We start from the raw sequence: 18,797 nt of genomic DNA on the forward strand, positions 1-18,797 counted from the left end.
TTGCACTAAGAAGTAATATTTAAATAAATTGGACAGCAGAGACTGATGAAATGAAGTGGGAAGAGAGATAAAGTAAAAGGCTAAAAAGTAGATACAGCCAGGGGCCGAAAGGGCGCAACAAACACCCCTTTAGCAACGCTTGCAGTGCACCACCGACTCGTCGAATTGGATTTATAAAATCGGCCACGAGGAATTTGCATATATTGTTGGTTCCTTCCCGTGATGTTTTTGGGACGCGGACAAATTTCAGGGGACACCCTGTGTAAGGATTACGTCAAACCAATTTCTGTAAGAGGATTATACAGATCGCAGCAGGCTTTGTGGATACATTCAGTTCGGTGTTCATAAATATCTCCGCAAAAAACAAAATGTTCATTCCGATTGGGAAGAATGCATTAGTTCTTTACAATTTGCGGGAACATTTTTCAGAACGGTATAAAATCAAACGCAAAAATGGGGACTTTTTTCAGCCGGATATTTTTCTTGTAATGATGTAAAAAAAAAAAAAAAAATCAAGCTTTTCTTATGGCTTTTAAAACTACACGATTCACTTTTCACCTGGGCATAAATAATACAAAAAAAAATTATGTATCAACTTTTATACATTAAATTTCATGAATTTACAGCTTGTCTTTAAAACTTTAAAACATAGTTTTTTCAATAATTAGCCTTTTCCAGATTTCGTTGCCATTCCTGACTCCTCCTCTGAAAAGCTTTCATGAATTTCTGCCCAAATTTTTGATGAAAGCAATTTTTTTCCTTTTGCACTTAGTTATTTTTTTTAATTCGTTAGTTTTTTTATCTCTCTTATTCCAATCTCGTTTTTTTATATTTTGGACCGGGTTGAATGGAAGTTATTTTTACCATTGTAAATAAAACTGCAAAAAAATAATAATATTAAAAAAGGAAATAGGGGAAACGAAGAGAGATTTAAACTTATTAAAATATGATTTTTTTCATTACATTTTCACATTTAATTTAAATGATTCTTTTTCATAAACGAACAGCAAACGATTAGGTTATTAACACCTTTCTGTTAATGAATTCATTTTTTTAACGTTTTGAAGTCCAAACAAGAAAAACTGCAATGTACAATGTATATTCATACAGCTTTTTCAAATGTAATTTCATACGCCAGTATTTTTGAGATTTGAAAGTGACGTTATTGGGATAATGGAATAGTGTTCCTAATAAGTCCGCTGAAATAAAATTTATGAGTCTTTACGCATCACTATGATTCGATGTCGATGCCAATAGTCCTTGGCGATTATCTATATTTATATACACTCATCTGTATTTATCTATTATATATGGGCTAGCACGCAGTTGGCCCAGCGTTCGACTCTCCGACCGGCCAATGAAGAATTAGAGGAATTTATTTCTGGTGATAGAAATTCATTTCTCGTCATAATGTGGTTCGGATTCCACAATAAGCTGTAGGTCCCGCTGCTAGTAACCAGTTGGTTCTTAGCCACGTAAAATAAATCTAATCCTTCGGGCCAGCCCTAGGAGAGCTGTTAATCAGCTCAGGGGTCTGGTTAAACTAAGATATACTTAACTTTTCCTAGCATATTTAAAATCAGCCACTCTCTCTACTCTCTCTATTCAACGCCCGCCCCCTCCTCGCCACCCCAGAAAAAAACTGTGAAAGTCTATTCTGCTTAGTTCAGAGGGCTATGAAATATTGTTATGCGTATGGAAATTGAAAAATATTGTTAGAATATGAAAGGACGGGAAATATGAAAAATGTCAGAATTTGAGAAAGTTGTAAACGGTTTGTCAATGGCAGTTGGGTTTTTGCAAGGATATACGAGTCTGTAGAGAGCAGAAATTTAAGCCTTGACTCTTTTTTTTGTTTTATGTAGTGTAGTTGAGATAGTAAATCCCTTGACTTCATTGTTCATGTGCAAGAATTATACATACACATACAGCACACACACGCGCACACATACACACATATATACATACATACCTATACACATATATATGTGTTGTATGTGCGTGTGTGTGCATAACTGTTTCATGAAGAGTGAAATCAAGAGACGTATACCTCAGTAACACTTCATTTATACATTAATAAAGTTAAGGCTTAAGTTTCTGCCCTCTACAAACTGATATTCTTACAAAAACCCAACTACCATTAACTAGCTATTTATAACTTTCGCGAATACTGACATTTTTCGCATTTCCTATCCTTTCATATCCTATCTAACAATAATTGTCAAATTCATAATTATTTTCCTTCTTACATTTCAACAAAGAACCTTCCCTTAGCTTGAATACTAGAATTAAGGTAATCAAACTCTATTGTCGGAAATTATCAATTGTTCTCCGGCTAACAGGTGACCCCAAATCTCAGAAGCTGTACGTAGAACTGAATGAAAAAAAAAATCGATTAAATTGCGCATGTATTCTCTTTCATTAAACTACTATTATTATTATTATTATTATTATTATTATTATTATTATTATTATTATTATTATTATTATGTTCATTTATACTTAAAGTGCATTTATCACAAAACTCTTCTTTATTTCCTTTTGAAGTAACATATATAACATATATCATGAACTGCCATGGTACATCTCATGTAGCGCTTCTAACTTTATTCTAGACAAGGAAAAAAATTTTTGATTGAATTTCATGCCCAAAGTGTACCACGTGAGGTACATGGACGGTACTAGGTCCACGACATGGGATTCATGAATAAAGTACTCCTATAACCGATGTACCACTTGTTTTAGCGTAAGTGTAGGTTCTTTCATATTTGGGCTAATTATAATTCGCATGATTCGCGTATATCCCAAAGGAACTTGTCAATATGTCACGAGTAATCAGTTTAGATATACTCTCTTTCATATTTGGTAATGACGTACAGAGTCGAACATATATAAAGGGCTTTGATATCAAAGTTTCATTAATGTGATCAACAGATCGGTCTTCCTTGAGAGAATTAGAAAATAGATGTATATTCATTTAATTACAAGTATACATGTTTTAATTTTTTTTTTTTTTTTTTTTTTGCTCAGTAAGTGAACTAACATCTGATTCGTAAAGCCGCGTTTTGAGCTGGGGAATACTTCGAGGTGTATTCCATATAATCAGCAGATTTATAGGCTTTCTAGTAATTTCGGTGGAGAGAGAGAGAGAGAGAGAGAGAGAGAGAGAGAGAGAGAGAGAGAGAGAGAGAGAGAAAGGCGGGGTTGGGGTAGGAACGGTTGCCGGATAATTACCCAAACACGTGCTTATTTAATACCATCGTCACTTTTTTCTGTCGAAAAATTACACAATTTTTATTTATTCTTTTTTTTTTGTCTACTTCACCCTACCTATATTGCAGTCCTTCCATATTCTCCGGAGGAAGGTCCTACAATCACAAAAGGCATTTGTTTTCGCTATGTTTGAGTGCAAAATTCATATTGTGATGGCGTCTTTAAAACATTCCGATTGTAACTGTAGTTTTGCCTACTTGAGCTTTGTCTAACGTAAATCCTCAAACTTGTTGGTTTTGAAGAAATGTTCGTCCTTTGTTTATTCGCGATTGGGATATTTTTTAACAGATTCTTTCCCCTGAATTTGTTACCGGTTGTAACGAATCATTGTATTTGACTTAGCAAGTAATTTAACAATTCGTTCGACGTCTAAAACTTAAGTTTTCATTACATGATCACTGGTCTTACGTGTCTTTCTTCATTACAAAAAATTTAATAAGTTAGGATAGGTAAACTTTTTTCCGAGCATTTTCTTACCGCAATTGTAAAGTGAGCTTGCTAAAATGTTGAGATTTTTTAATAACTGCATTTACATTTCGTACAATCTTTCATAGAATAAAATGCAATCATTGAAAGAAAAATAATTGATCTATTGGAAATTACCTGGCGTTACACTATCCGAGTCACTGGCGCACAAAATGAGAGAGTAAAAGGTGGCCTGAATGTTTACCAAATAATAATATTAACGTTTCTTTTTCCTTCTTTCTTTGCTTGAATTATTCAGAAAATTTTGGACCAATTGAGCACTTAATTGATGAAATAAATACTTCAGTCAATAAAAGCTAAAAAAATTATAAAGGGAAGGAAAACGTGCCCGAATATATCCTCCACCAAGTAAACTCAAGACCCAGAATTGTGCTAGCCACAGTAACAAGGCCAAGACACATCCTACAGTGTTTTAAAACACCGGTTCTATGGACAATGTCTGGCGCAAGTCAACTACAAATAGCTCTTGAGACGACCCGAAAACCAAAATTAATCAGTTCATTACTCCAATAAACTAAGAAAAACAATGGAAAGGAGGACCGGTCCAACACTCTAAGTTACACAAAGAGCTGAAAATATCCTATAACACATAAATTGACATCATTGTCTCGTCTGGCGTTCGTCAATAATCTATGTTCGAATCCAGGTAAAAAAAAAAATCACAGGTAAAAAAAACACAAAAAAGTCACAGGGAAAAAAGTCACAGGAAAGAGAGTCACATTAATATTTCCTAGATAATGATCCCCAAGTACAAGTCCGTTGGGGATTACTGTAAAAACAAACATAAGACTGTAAATTGTGCCTTTTTTTCTGTAACTTTTTTCCTAGCCAAAATTGTGACTTTTTTGTGTGACTTTTTTTCCTGTGACTCTATTACCGGCCACCCCATGTTCAAACCCCAGTTTCCAATGGTATCTCTTTGAACAAGTATTTTAACGGTATTCATTATCACCAGACTAGCAATTAACATCAAGAATAAGCAAAGATCAGACCTTTTGTGGTTAAACAAAATGAAATTTACAAAACACAGGAATTACTTAATACTAAGCATTTCAGAAGAGTATATGATAATGAACGGAGATTTTAAGAAATGCTTTTCAATTGAATTGAATATAGACCTTAGGGCAAAGGCCAAGCACTGGGACCTATGAGGTTATTCAACGCTGAAACGAAAATTAAGACTAAAACGGGTTGAAAGGTGTAACAGGAGGAAAACCTTGCAGTTGCACTATGAATCAATTGTTCAGAGAAGGTGGAATGTAAGACGGAAGAAAGAGAATATGAAAGGAGGTTCAGTAAAAGGCACGAAAGGGGTTGCAACTAGGTGCCGAAGGCACGCTGCAAACAACCTTAAGTAATGCCTACAGTGCACCGCATGAGGTGACCTGACGATACTACCCCCCCACCCCCACGGGGAAAAAAAGGGTTTTAATCATATTTTTGTTTTTCATGAAAAACTAGATATGATTAATTCTAAGGCATTAAAATATCACATAGTCTGCCAAACAATAGGACATCGTTGCGAAAGTGAAAAAAATCTGAAATGACACGTCACTACTGTTCATTCCTTAAAAGGAACGAGAAACCTGAGAAAAAATTATTACCAAAAGACAACGTTCTTTAAAGTGCAATCAACTCTGTTTTACATGCCCGACGCCGCTGCAAAACTGAAGTCAACACCTGGCCTGCTGCAACTACAATTCCTAAAGAAAAAGGTAGAAATACCTCGAGTGACATTAAAAGCTCTTTACCTCAGTTGACTCACAATTCACACAAATTCCAGCGGTCCTTTTAAATGTAACTTAAATTAGGATAAATTTTAGAAAAATTTGCCGGAAATTTCTTTACGACTGATTGATCAAGTAAAAAGGGAAACAAAAGTAATAAAAGTTTTCCAAGGATTCCTTACTTGTTCGTGCCTAACGACATATTCAGTAAATCACTCTCTCGAGCTGGGATTCTATACCAAACTGTATCCCAAGTTTATTTGCAGTTGGAATAAATGTTATAAGACTGACCTAAGGAGGGAGGATGAAAAATGACAGTTTCACTAGAAAGACATTAGGACTTAATCCGTACCAGCAGGGTTTTTGAACCACACGGCTCAAGAGCTCTTATACAAGCCACTAAAAAGTTTACAGATCAGAGACAAGCAGTGCGCTTGTTACACTCCAACATCGAAGGCCATCTCTACAAAACTATGCTACTACCTCATTGTCTGCATGGGTGACTCATTTCCAAAATCAAGGTCTAAACAACAATATTGGGCCTAATTTAGATCGAGCCGTTTTGATGATCCAAAACGCCATTTCATCAAAACAGTCACCCTGCTTGCTATAGGAACAATTACTTACGCTGAACAAAGACCTCCTCCTCTAATTATCTGATAATTGATCATTTCAAGCTTTTTAGTACATGAAAGACATCCTACTTTCTTTGATAATACAAGCCATGATAAACATTCCACAATGGCAAATAACCCCCTGTCATACCAGATAACCCCTCACGTAGCTGTCGGGTCCTAACGTTTAATTAGTATTTTAATATTTTTAATAAATATAAAACCGAATTAATACTCACTTTCAGCACAAAGCAATGTTCTAAGACCCTAATTCACCGTTTTTAGATAAAATTCTATAGCATATGGTTCAAAACTGTACGAACTAAGATTGCAGATTTGTTAATACCTGAACATTTTCAGAGGATCCCCTTAATTAAAATGTAACTAATCAGTGAATAGTACATTAATTTAAAAAGAGCAATTAACCGTTACGTTATATAGATTGACTTCTACTCCGTAAGGTGAAACACCAAGTACTGTACCCTATTTTGGAATTTCCCTCTCACGATAGCTAATAGTCGTCTGAAGGGCAGTTTACTAACAAAATTAAGACCTTACATAAAATCACTGAAAATCCTTAAACCACAAATGGTTTATGATCTCCATTGCAGGATATATTCATTTTAAGCTTGCTTATTGTATCTAGAACTCTCGCCGACCATTGTTGACTCAATAGCCGTTAAACTGCAACATCCACAATGTAATAGTTCTAAGTTTCCTAGTTCTAGTGTTCCTTACTTCATTATTAACGCGTCCATATCACTCTTTTCAATATCTAAAAAGTAGCAAACATACTTGTGGATGTTGCTATTTCGTCCAAGTGTTCTTTACTTCATTATGAACGTGTCCATATCCAAAAACTTTTAACATCCACAATGTGTATTGTAAACTCTTCACGTCTAGTGTTGATTACCAATATAGTTGTTAAAGCGCCAATAACCATAAGTTGGTAAACATCCACAATAAATGTGCATTATAAGCTTGCTTATTATCTTAAAGTATTCTTGACCAAACTATTGTTGACGCGTCAATATCCATTGTTGACGCGTCAATATCCAAAAATTACATGCCACAATATTAAACTGACAAGGACTGATGCCCGTCAAGCCACATCACTTTATAATTTCATGACACCATTCAGTAAAAAAAAAAATCATTTACGCTTCAGTGTTCCACACACTTCGTTATCGAAGTTTACTAATTGTAACAACCATTTAATTTTACAAAAAATAAACCAGGATAGTTTACCAATTGTAACAACCATTTAATTTTACAAGAAAAATAAACCAGGATAGGATAAGCAACAACATATTAGGATTAGGATCAACAGTTTTGTTTTAATTAAAATTTTACCACATTTATCTCCAACAGATCTAAAAATGGGTTTTGATGGTTCATAGTGTCCAATGTTGAAATTAACAAGTAAGATATAAAGAGGCTCCATTTCAGCGTAACCAGTAACTTACTATTTACATAATGCCAGGATTTCCAAGAACTACGGTATTCTGAGAACGTTCAATGTATTTCTCAAAGAATCCAGCATCTGTAGTCTACCAAAATCCAGTAACCACTGTCCTGTAAAATTCTTGCAACTACCGTCTACCAAACGAAGAAGCCAAACAGAATATATCTTCAGAGCGGTGATGTTCATTATCATGAAGACAAACCACAACCTGCAAAGCGTTTAAGGCATTAAACTTTCGTTGTAAACCACTAATCAGTTCCTAAAAACCCACAGCCTGCAAAGCTTTTCAGGCATTAAACACTAAACTTCTCACCAGTTCCTAAATAAAACCAGTCAGTTAAGTGCAAAGACTGTAGTGATCAGCTGGCAAAAGCTTAAAAGTTACACCATTGAAATAAAATTTAATTAAAATTCGAAAAAACTATTTAATTGGGAAAAAACTTAAAGATCATTAACGCAAATTTGGACTGGACACTAACAAAAACAAATTACGTACTAAACATTTTATCAGTCTAGGCTAAAATGCTAGTGCTAATCATACAATCAAGTACCAAGTAATTTCAACTCGACCAATATGGAAAACTTTTTTGAAACACCCCCCCCCCCAAGCAAGCCCCCCTCCAACGAACGGCAGACTAAAGTCCACCGCGCGTTACAGGGGACGTCCTACCCCCATCAGGGGCTCCGCCCCTGATGGGGGAGGACTAGCTTGCTAGAAATGGTTTGCAAGAACAAAAACTTGAAAATGATACTTGCCTTCTAATTCAAACGCAAAAATACTTCACCAAACTCCAGCGACGTCATTAGTCCAACTTTTTCCGACAGGAATCTACTGGGATCGAAGATATCTAGTCTCGTCGAGAATTCCCAAGTTGAAGTAACCTAACCTAACCACTTCTGAAATAAAAGACCATCAAGAATAAATAAAAAAGGACTTAAAGAATAAAAAAACACCAATCTACCAATGACGTAGAACGCCATTATAATATACAAAAACTTCAAATCGTAAACACAAACGGGCAAAAAATCTAAAAACCGTAAGAAAAATGAAAGCAAAAATACATAAAACACGGAAGCACCAACATTACTAAAGAACAAACCTTTCCCCGTCACTGAGTTACCAGCTGCCTACCACAAAACTGCCAAAGTCAGGACAGCTCAGTCGGAGGAAACTTCACGACGACCGGCCAAGGACCGCGTACAACGCTACCTTGAACGGTTGAATTAGTGCTTTCTCGATTCGTTCTTGAAACGACACTTGGCGGTGTTATTAGATATATAAGAATTAATCGTTTTACACAAACATAAATACATACTGTACATACACACACACAAATATATATATATATATATATATATATATATATATATATATATATATATATATATATATATATATATATATAAGAATGACTGAGGTAATCAGAAAAAAGATGGTGGGAATTTGTGAAAGTTCATCATCTGTAAAATACACTTCGTGTGTGCGTATAAAAGGTATATAATGGAAAACCCATACATCGGAAAAGCAGTTTATTAAGTTTTCAAGATTCGAAAGCTTGGAATAAAAGCACTATGAACTAAGGATGAATTTAAACACCTGCCTCGGGGGAGGGGCCGGGGCCGGGTGGACAGGTCCTGGGCATTTATACTGAGGAAACAAAGATCAAAAAGGAAAATTATCACCGAATGGAGGGATGTCTCCTGAGGAGAATGCAGAAGCCTGAGAGAGAGAGAGAGAGAGAGAGAGAGAGAGAGAGAGAGAGAGAGAGAGAGAGAGAGAGAGAGAACTGTCACTAATGTGTTCTGTGTGTGTGTGTTTCTACATCAGAAACTTGGGAACAGGTGGCAAAAGACGACGACTCCTAAGAAAAAGAAGACTGCCTTGTAAGGTCACTAAACATGGGGAAAATTGTTCAAACTGACTAGAAAAAACAAATACAGATAAACAAGGTTAGTATAAATCCTTTGTAACTCGCTTGAAAGAAAAAAATATTGGACGGAAAAGCGCAAGAGACCTTTAAATTTCATTTTTCAGTTTCGCATGACATTTGCAAAAGTCAAACCACTATTAACAGTCCACTGATTCTTTTTTCGGATTTCGGGAATTTTATCATTCCGCCCTTTTTCATTCTTTCCACTCCATCTTTTATTCCCCAAAAAGCATACAGACATTTCACAGCGCCAACCAGTCACAAATTTTCCAATCAAATATACATTACAAAAAAACGGTCTTTGATGGAAAATAACTTTTACAGTCAAATATCCGTGAAATAAAGACGTTTGAATTCGAAGAGTTTAGTGAAATTCATCCTGTGTTCAGACTGGAAATTCTTATCGGATATACAGAAGTAAAGAGAAAAAGATCCACGTGAAAATCAGTAGTAATCATGAAAATAATAATAACGGTATTAATAATTATAACTACAATATGAATAAAACAAACTCTATTTTGCAGCTTGCAGCCTTAAAGGGCAAGCTCCACTTTCAATTTCGACCGGAAAGTTTTGTTCGAATAAAAAAAAAAATCATGGACTCTTCCAAAGGAAGCAAAAATCAGGAGAATTGATTTCCTGAAGCCGTTTAGGCGCCCTCACCTTCGGAAGCAATCTGCAGCCTAGTTACCTGAGGGGGAGGAGAGGAAGAGACAGGAACTGTTGCCCCTGGGGTTTGCGTCTGAATGGTCAAAAGAAATACCCTTTGACAGACCTGTCAATTTTCACTGGGCATGGGAATTCTATAACCTTCATTCATACCTTTGTCCTGTTTCCTAAATTAGAGCTTTTAAATAATTCTCTTGAATACTTGCTATTATTATTATTATTATTATTATTATTATTATTATTATTATTATTATTATTATTATTATTATTATTAGCCAGGAAATGAACTCTATTCATACGGAACAAGCCCACATGGCCCATTCACTTGAAATACAAGCTTCCAAAGAATATGGTGTTCATTGAAAGAAACACCCGAAAGTATTATAAAAGACACAAAGGAGAGATCGGTTACTGAAAGGTAAAAATAAATTAACCAATTAATAAATAAATAGATAAAAATGAAGGTAAATTACTGAAATGCAAGAATTGCCTTAGGGTAGTAATGCGTTGCATTTTCGCTCGAACTTTTGAGGTTCCACTTACACAACATCCTCAGGGAAACTGTTCCACAGTCTAACAGCGTGAGGAATAAAGGACCTCTGGAACTGAGAAGTTCGACAGCGAGGCACCTTGCTAATAATAGTGCTTTTGTTCAGCAAATCTGGCCGCTAAGTGTGAACAATCAAAAATTCTTAATATTAAAATTACGTTCGTGATGATATTCACATTTTAACTGGAAACTTCTTCCCGCTTTCCCAACATAATTCAAGTTACAGACCTTGCAAATAATTTCATGCAATGTTGAGTGCACGTATTTCATGGCCATTATGATCTCTTTAATTCTCGACTTCTTCGGCCTTTTTAGGATACGGTTATCACTACAAGCCTGTATCCTAGCAGAAAATACGCAAAGAGCCAATCACCCTCCGAAGCAGGACTCTTTCCTTTCAGTTTTGCTAATTCTTTTTCAGTCTCTCACAGGAGGGGTCGATAAAGCAGTTAAGTGGACGTCTAATTCTGGTTTTCTTTGTTAACTATATTTTTTGCTCTACTATAGCTTCATTACATATACGTTGTTATAAACACCATAATATATTATAAGAGTAACATAACTTCTGTAACAAGTGAGTGACTATATATAAGAGTTTTGTAAATGAAATATTTAATACATAATTTTATTTCTTTATCTATACATCTCTTGCTGGCTGTATAAAGTAATTTGACAAAGTTCTTAGACCTCACTGGTTTCCCCGGTAGGGGTTTAGTGCCGTCATTGCCCTTCATGTGGTGCACTGTAGGCATTACTTAAGGTTCTTTGCAGCGTGCCCTCGGCCCATAGCTGCAACCCCTTTCGTTCCTTTTACTGTACATGTTTTCATATTTTCTTTCTTCCATCTGACTTTCCACCCTCTCCTAACAATTGATTCATAATGCAACTGCGAGGCTTCCCTCCTGTTACACCTTTCAGACCTTCTCACTGTCAATTTCCCTTTCAGTGCTGAATGGCCCGATAGGTCCCAACGCTTGGCCTTTGGCCTAAATTCTATTTTCAATTCGATTCAATTCAACTCAACTCACTGGTTTCTTGAAAAAAAGTTAAACTGATACTGTGTTAAGCCTCAGCATCGTAACCTATCTCTCATACTCTACCATAAAATTGTTCGTAAATAATAATAATAATAATAATAATAATAATAATAATAATAATAATAATAATAATAATAATAATAATAATAATAATAATAATAATAATAATAATGAAGGCCGCATAGTTGATTATGCTTTGTAAAGTTATTTGCATATTATCTTAATGATTAACACTACACGTAAATGGAATAAAAAAACACTGAATACTACAGACAAAGTAAAAGGTAAAATTCCACAGTAAAAATGATGAATTTATCTTCAGAGGATAATGAGTCGCCGGCAGCCTAAACAATAGTAATGTTCAACAATGTTACGAAATACTTTCGCTATTTTTCCAGCTGTGATCCAAGTTTTGCAGAGAGAGAGAGAGAGAGAGAGAGAGAGAGAGAGAGAGAGAGAGAGAGAGAGAGAATTTGCTGCAAGTTTGTTTTATCACAAAACTTGCATTTTGTTTGATTTTTGTTGAGTTCAACTTCCTTTTTATCAATGCATAGAGAAAAGAATACCTCAACAGAATTTTCTAGAATTTTTTATAACTTTTCCTAACTTTCAATTTGATTATGAGTTTTATTTCGAACGTTTGTAAATAACTGGTCTGCCATACAACCTTCGTATAATCATCATCAAAAATAATTATCTTTCCTTGAATACAATCCATATGACTGATGCTTCAATTGGAAAAAGAAAATAGCAGTGAATAGCCTATTGTAATATATATATAAAAAAAGACGGGATATCAAGTAACCTGCTGCTAATTAAAAGAGATTTTTCATCTCATGTACGTCACTTCGGAATCTGATATTAGATTTTTCTTTGAAGCTGCCGGCAAATCTCCTCAGCTGATATCACTGAAACTTCTGTCTTTCTTCTGAGTGGCAGTGAAAAAGTACACACAAAATGTTTCCATAAGTTTTCCTATGCTAAATAAGTATCATCACTATCTTGTATAAATTTCTAGCTAACAAGACAATAAAATCAACAACTGAACGCTCCATGGGGTAAAAAAAAATAAAAAAAAAAAACTTGAAACTATAGGTGAATAAACATATCAAAGCTACAAGCCAATCACGACGAGGCTTCGCCGATATCAGCCGTGGATGTTTACCGTCACCTCCATAGTTATAAAACATCAATATATAAACTAAAATTAATGGGACACGTATGTTCTCTTGTTTGACATTTCATGTTGAACGAAAATATCTGTTGTTTACATTTCATGGTGTTTGACAGAAGTCTTCTCTAGTTCGCCATTTCATTGCATTGACTGTAAGATGCTTTCTCTAGTCTGGCTTATCATGGTGATTGAAAGAAATATTTTTCTATGTCACCTTTAGAGAGATGAAAGGATTTCATCTTGTTTGATTCTACACAGACGCTGAAACAAAAGATTTTATTCAGTTTTAAAAAGCATTTGGGCGGATGATATCCTCTCCTTTGACATTGCTACACGAGGACTAAAACAAAATAGGATCTTTTTTATTACATTGTTTATGGACTACACAGATTGACAGATTTTTTTTTAATTTTTACTGTTTGACGGATGCATCAGCATGAAACCGCTGAATATTCTCCTTTTTCGTTCACACACACACACACACACACACACACACACACATATATATATATATATATATATATATATATATATATATATATATATATATATATATATATATATATGTATGTATGTATGTATGTATGTGTATATATATATATATATATATATATATATATATATATATATATATATATATATATATATATATATTTATATATATACAGAAGGAGAAGCCACTGCAAAATATACTCATCCTCAGAGGACAAAGAAATGAAGACCTCCATTCTTACAAATTTATTGCCGACGTTTCATGACACATGTCACATTTTCAAGGCTAAATAAGAAAATAATTTTCTACAGATAGAATCACGGTATTGTAAAATTTTAAAAAATTAAAATATCTAAAATTCTGCAAAAAATGGCAATGCAGCGTTAAAATTAGGTATATAATGAACATTAAAAAAAGGATCACAAAAGATATAGGTCAAGGCTTTTGTGATGCTTTTTTTATGTTCATTTATACCTAATTTTAACGCTGCGTTGCCATTTTTTGTGAATTTTAGATATTTTAATTTTTAAAATTCTTTTAATACCGTGATTCTATCTGTAGTGCAAATTATTTTCTTTTTTAGCCTTGAAAATGAGACATGTGTCATGAGACGTCGGCAATAAATTTGTAAGAATGGAGGTCTTCGTTTCCTTGTTCCTTGAGGATGTATATATATATATATATATATATATATATATATATATATATATATATATATATATATATGTGTGTGTGTGTGTGTGTGTGTGTGTGTGTGTGTGTGTGCGTGTGTGTGTGAATGTCTTAACGACGAGAGACCGCGTGTTCTTGGATTTTTACAACCTTTAGCGAAATAGAGATTTATTCCAATATACATTGCGCAATACATCCATTGCTCTGAAGGCTTTCGCAGTTATTTGCTTTTGCATTCGAACAGAACATTTTCATTGATGTATGCGAAACAATTCTTGGAGAGCAAGCGTTGTTATTACATATGTTTATATTTTCTAACGTCAGTAACGGTATAGTGAACATCATACATTTTACATGTCTAATAGGAATATATCTGTCTTATTTACGCGAAGGTTGATGTGATGTACAAGCTATTTTAATGAATACAATACAAAGATAATACAAGATGAAGAAATGTCGGGACAGGTACCAGACGAAGTAAGTGTTAAAGACAAGTCTTTTATTAAGAACAGAATACTGATTAGGAAGAATAAAAAGCAGGTACTGAATTCCAGTCTTAGAGTAAATATGAGATGGCCCAATAGGTGTTGTCGGAGCCACGTTAAAGAATGCAAGGCACACCTGTTTTGCATATTACGCCGTTTCTGCACCTAAGTACACGAAGAACTACCTGATAAGTCCATGCTTATCTGTTTATTGCTTTAGTTTTCCGCTTCCGCAGATATGTACTGTAAGCATATGTTTATTTTCTTCAATATATATGTATGTATATATATATATATATATATATGTATATATATATATATATATATATATATATATATATATATATATATATATATATATATATATATATGTATATGTATATCGGAAATGTTTCTCAAAATATTTTCGCACACTATTCTTGGATTGAGGAAAAACATAACTGAAATATTGATCGAAACTTACAAATAACCGCTGTGAAGTCACTTCATTTAGGTTAGTAATTATTTATTATTTAAGTTTTTATTATCGGTAAGTCTTTTCTTTTCTAATTCTTTCATATTTTTGTCGTTCTCTTTTGCTGTCATATTTGTATTTATTTCAATTTAAGGACAATAAATTGAAAATTAATTGAATAGATTTTAAATTAAATCTCCCTTTCATTATCACAATTATCTTTTATTTCTCATTAATATTTCAGGACTTTCATGTCTCATATTTCTTTTTATTTGAACAGACTTTTGGCCTTATCAATATGAAGAGTCCTTGGTTAAAAACAATATTGCTCGAAAAGCTCTTCAAGAGTAAAGCAAAGGATACGCCCTACATTTCAATGCTGAGTATTTTACTGGAACTTTTATTGGACGTACTAACCCAAGTTGTTCTACAATTTCCCTTATCGTAAATTGTGTCTAACAAGACATGCTAAGTCCTTCAAAAAATCAAGGAAGGGAAGCATGGAACTGGCCTGTCTTTCAGGCCACTGAGTGGGACATAATTGCAGCACTAAACCACTTAATGGTTTGCAGAATTTGGCTACTTTCATATTCCGGACTAAGATCCGTTGCTTGAAGGATGGAATGGAGGGCTAATATTTCTTTCACTGGAGACTTGGTACTCAGTTGCTTTGTAGAAAGAAAAGGTGTTGTTAGGCTGAACAGTAGAAAGTTGCAATTGCTGGCAGCCTGAAAATTAACGTAGAGTTACTCAAGAACTTAGAAAGACTGATGTCAGTTTCTGAAAAGACTATCTGCTCCTGGTCCGCAGCTGAAAGCGTCTCAGAAAATGTTTAATTTTCCCAAAAACTGAGGACTTCTTTTGCTCAACAACAATTGTGCAGATCGGCAAGGATGCGTTAGAGACAGTTTTATATTATATTTGTATTTTCTCATTAACTAAAGATCGGAGTTCCTCTTGACTTTATCTAAGCTTATTATAAGAAAGTTTTCTTTTACTCAAATGTGAAGACCGTTCTGGAGTGTAAAAGAAACATCTAAATATCGTCGGTTATATATTTTACTGTATATAACCAACTGGTTTCCATATATCTGATATTAAAAATAGTATCAATTTTCCATAGAAGCATATTCTATTTCCTTTTCTATTTTCTTTGCAACAGAATGCAATGCCACAAAAACTCAGGTATCGAGATCCGATAGAGAGAGAGAGAGAGAGAGAGAGAGAGAGAGAGAGAGAGAGAGAGAAGAAGCCAGAATTCCTCAGTTTGCCCAGAGCAGGTTAGATGAGAGCCTTCAGATATTTGACCATTAATAGAGCATAAACGCCTTTGCCAAAGCGGAAATGTTTGCCTCAGTAATTTCCATATTGCTTAGCTTCTGCTATGCACAGAATCTCGCAAATGCTGCTGATGCTCCAGTCACGACCTCCTCTTCCTCCTCCTCCTCCTCCTCCTCCTCCTCCTCCTCCTCCTCCTCCTCCTCTGCCTCTTCTTCTCATGGAAGTTTAAAGGGTATGGATTCTCTTTTTTTCTTAAACATCATTTTGCACAGAATATCACCTCTTTATCGAATGATGTCTGTTTATGACCTTATCTTGAAAATACACCGGATATTAATTCTTGTCTCGAAAATGTTGTCAAGATTTTACTCGTAGTTTTTCATTGCGCACGCAACGACACACACACGTGCATATATATATATATATATATATATATATATATATATATATATATATATATATATATATATATATATATATATATATATATATATATATATGCAGGTATATATTTGTGTCAATTTGCGACAGAAAGCCAACCCTCACTTTGACAGCAACGATGATGTAAGATGGCTTTGGTAAGGCTTTACTCCTAACGAGTCTTGTTTTACCAAGACTCGTTTAGAAGTAAAGCCTTACCAAATAAAGGTTGCTTTTAACAATAGTTATCATTGATTTTAAATGCTTCCAGGGATCAAATAAGTAAAATTTATACTCTGCAAATTCCGCCTTTATGACCCATGACGTGTATTATTCTCTCTCTGTCTCTGTCTCTGTCTGTCTCTCTCTCTCTCTTAACCACCCACTGCGTTTCTGTTCATCTTTGTCGTGAATCCAGTAATTTGCTGAAGTAGCAGCTGAAGAGATAGAGAGAGAGAGAGAGAGTTAGGGGGCGGGGTGTGAGGCTGATCTGTGTTCGACTAATACACGTCATCATATAATAATTACAGAAGGAAGAATCTCCCGAAGTAATATAAGGAATCCCACCAGGATGGAATAATTTATTAGGTATTCTTAAGGTATTCTTTCATGAGGGTGTTTATTCTGCAAATAATAATAATAATAATAATAATAATAATAATAATAATAATAATAATAATAATAATAATAATAATAATAATAATAATGGATGGTGTTTGGAATAGAAAAATGCGCCTTGGTCAACATACAAAAGGGCAAAGTGACAAGGACATAGATGAGACAGAGTACAAGTGCCTGTGAATAATAGAAGGGGAGGATATAAAACACAAAGAGATGAAGGCTATGATCAGGAAAGAATATATGCAGACTCAGGGCAATACTCAAGTCAAAGTCAACGCCGGAAACATGATGAAAGCCATAAACACATGGGCAGTACCAGCAATCAGATACAGCGCAGGAATAGTGGAGTGGACGAAGGCTGAACTCGGCAGCATAGACCAGAAAACTAGGAAACACATGACAACACACAAGTACTACACCCAAGAGGAAATACAGACAGACTACACATAACACAAAAAGAAGGAGGGAGAGGTCTACTAAGCATGGACTGCGTCAACATCGAGAGTAGAGCACTGGGGCTATACCTGAAAACCAGTGAAGACGAGTGGCTAAGGAGTTCGTGGGAAGAAGGGCTGATAAAAGTAGACGAAGACCCAGAAATATATAGAGTCAGGAGAATGAAAAACAGAACAGAGGAATGGGACAGCAAACCAATGCACGGACAGTACATGAGACAGATTGAAGAACTAAAGACTGCTAACAGCGGCACAAGATCAGGCCCTAAGAACCAGGTATGTCCAAAGAACAATAGATGGAAATATCATCTTACCCATATGCAGGAAGTGCAATATGAAAGACGAGACCATAAACAACATAGCAAGCAAATGTCCAACGCTTGCACAGAACCAGTAAAAAAAGAGGGGTGATTCAGTAGTAAAAGCTTGCACTAATAAGTAGTAAAAACACCAACCTGTGGGAGTGATAGAGAAAACGGCCAGGCAAAGATCCTCTGGGACTATGGCATCAGAACAGATAGGATGAGACTTGACACTGATTGACAAAATCAAGAAGAAAGTATCACTCACTGATGTCACAGTACCATGGGACGCCAGAGTAGACGAGAAAGAAAGAGAAAAAATTATAAGGATCAAGACCTGAAAACAGAAATAAGGATATGGACTATGACAGTGGAAATTGTACGAATAATCATAAGAACACTAGGCACGATCCCAAGATCCCCGAAAAGGGACCTGGAAAAACTAGATGCCGAAATAGCTCCAGGACTCTTGCAGAAGACCGAGCTATTAGAAACAGCGCGCATAGTGAGAAAAGTGATGGACTCCTAAGGAGGCAGGATGCAACCCGGAACCCCACGCTATAAATACCAGCCAGTCGAATAGGGTGACTGAGATAGACAAAAAAAAAAAAAAAAAAAAAAAAAAAAAAAAATAATAATAATAATAATAATAATAATAATAATAAAATAAAAAATAAATAAATAATTA

The 18,797-nt window shown here is 34.8% G+C and overlaps 1 long non-coding RNA gene across 2 annotated transcripts in view; it reads right to left on the minus strand.

Moving 5' to 3' along the window:
* Positions 1–7,411: 7,411 nt before the first annotated feature.
* Positions 7,412–18,797, minus strand: part of LOC136832245 (uncharacterized) — a 56,111-nt gene continuing 44,725 nt past the window's right edge. Inside the window, exons 1-3 of one of the 2 annotated variants that reach the window (XR_010851137.1) lie at positions 8,666–8,795; positions 8,322–8,462; positions 7,412–7,773 (exon numbers count right to left, since the gene is read on the minus strand). This is a non-coding gene — a long non-coding RNA (uncharacterized lncRNA). Of the gene's footprint in view, positions 7,774–8,321; positions 8,463–8,665; positions 8,796–18,797 lie in introns of those variants that run through there. The other variant, XR_010851138.1, reaches the window with a different exon arrangement.

This window comes from Macrobrachium rosenbergii, chromosome 49 (genome assembly GCF_040412425.1).
Source record: "Macrobrachium rosenbergii isolate ZJJX-2024 chromosome 49, ASM4041242v1, whole genome shotgun sequence".
Classification (NCBI taxonomy): Eukaryota; Metazoa; Arthropoda; class Malacostraca; order Decapoda; family Palaemonidae; genus Macrobrachium; species Macrobrachium rosenbergii.